This window comes from Limulus polyphemus, unplaced genomic scaffold (assembly GCF_000517525.1).
Source record: "Limulus polyphemus unplaced genomic scaffold, Limulus_polyphemus-2.1.2 Scaffold83, whole genome shotgun sequence".
NCBI classification, from domain to species: domain Eukaryota; kingdom Metazoa; phylum Arthropoda; class Merostomata; order Xiphosura; family Limulidae; genus Limulus; species Limulus polyphemus.
The window spans coordinates 282102-283888 of record NW_013665693.1 but is presented as its reverse complement, the minus strand read 5'-3'; the positions used below and the strand labels follow the sequence as shown (position 1 = coordinate 283888).

General features: G+C 27.4%; 1 protein-coding gene across 2 annotated transcripts in view; it reads right to left on the bottom strand.

The window, feature by feature from the left end:
• LOC106467770 (probable phospholipid-transporting ATPase VD) overlaps positions 1-1286 on the bottom strand; it is a 66323-nt gene extending 65037 nt beyond the window's left edge. For both annotated transcript variants that reach the window (XM_022396689.1, XM_022396696.1), the window contains exon 1: positions 1109-1286. The gene's annotated coding sequence lies outside the window, so the exon portion shown is untranslated. The remainder of the gene's footprint in view (positions 1-1108) is intronic.
• Between the last annotated feature and the right edge of the window lie 501 nt (positions 1287-1787).

Genomic DNA, 1787 nt, shown 5'->3' with positions numbered 1-1787 from the left:
TTATTATCAATAATAATATTCAAAACTAATATCCAATGTATACTTTACTTTTTCTTATGTCAAATATGATCTTGTTCATAATATAATAACGTGGCTATTATTATTATTATTATATTAACTTTATTTTTGTGTTACTGTTAGTAACATTAAATTGATTAATACACACATCAACTGCCATACTGTTACATGGGTTTAACTTTAGTACATTTCTTAGAAGTAAAAGTTAAGTCTATAGTTCTAGTTAATATTATTATCAATAATAATATTCAAAACTAATATCCAATGTATACTTTACTTTTTCTTATGTCAAAAATATCATATTCATAATATAATAACGTAGCTATTATTATTATATTAACTTTATTTTTGTGTTACTGTTAATAACATTAGATTGATTAATACACACATCAACTGCCATACTGTTACATGGGTTTAACTTTAGTACATTTCTTAGAAGTAAAAGTTAAGTCTGTTGTTCTAGTTAATATTATTATCAATAATAATAATATTCAAAACTAATATCCAATATATATTTTTTTTTGAAGAACTGACATTCAACGATTCATTACACCAAAGTTTTCCACAAACTAAACTTAAACTGTTGAAGTAAAATATTCGTAACACCTATCATTTAGTATCAACAAACGTTAACAATCATGTTCGAATTCGATGACGAGGAACCCACTTTGAGACTAATAATGGTTGGAAACGGCTTGAATGGGTAATGAAGAAAAAAATTAATACAAGTTTAAAATAACAGCAAATGTACAACGTTTCGACAAGTGCACCTGATGATGACAAAACCTTGTCGAAACGTTGTACATTTGCTGTTATGGTAAACTTATATTAGTTTTTCTTTATTACCCATTCAAGCCGTCTCCAACCATTGCTAATCATGATTTTATTTTCAACTTAGGTCCTTAAAAGTTTAAAAATAAAAGTTATAAGTTGTTAAATTACAGTAGTTGCTTCAAAATCAAAGTTGCTAACGACGTTAAGTTTAACTTTTTAAGTTTAATCTTATTCTTAGGCCTATGCTCATGTTCTATTTAAATAATAATATGCGTTCAACATAAACAGTGGATGTTGTCGATTTCAAGATACTTACGAACCAGTACATCAGGGAAAATGATGATATATATTATATTCCTGAGGACCATCAACATAATGTTACCAGATTACCACGTTTTCCTTCAGTTTTTGGAAATCCACCGATGTTTCCGTAATTACTAGTTTACTACGAATGTTGTGAAACACAACACTTCTTTACGTTCAGGTAGCTTAGACTGTATCTCTGCGGCGACATCTAGTAGTCTAAATTGCAAGCTTTATCGCAAGCTATTAATACATAAGTAGAGAGAGAGAAACAAGAGGCTAGGAAAAATTTAAGAAAAATATATTTAGATAAATTGTAATATCACTTTTACAACAGACAATGTATTTTTTATTTCTTAAATTCTTTCACACTACAGAGTATAACTTAAAAGTTATGGGTAAAAACGTCCAAAAAAATGAAAGAAACAGTCGCTTTAAAATGAGATAGTTTCGGTAGAAAGTAATATCGAAAAATAGCTTGAAATGACGTTACCTGGAGCATTAATTTTTAAAAACGTGATCAATACAAAAACAAAAAATACAAGTCAGTATTTCTTCAAGACGAGCTTTGGGTATTCTTGCTAGAAATAAAACAAATGCATTTAAATAGTTTAGTTAATTAAGTTGAAGCCTAAATTTAATAACTAACATTATTATTGAAATGTTTTAGTGTTCTTTTGAAAAATATCCGA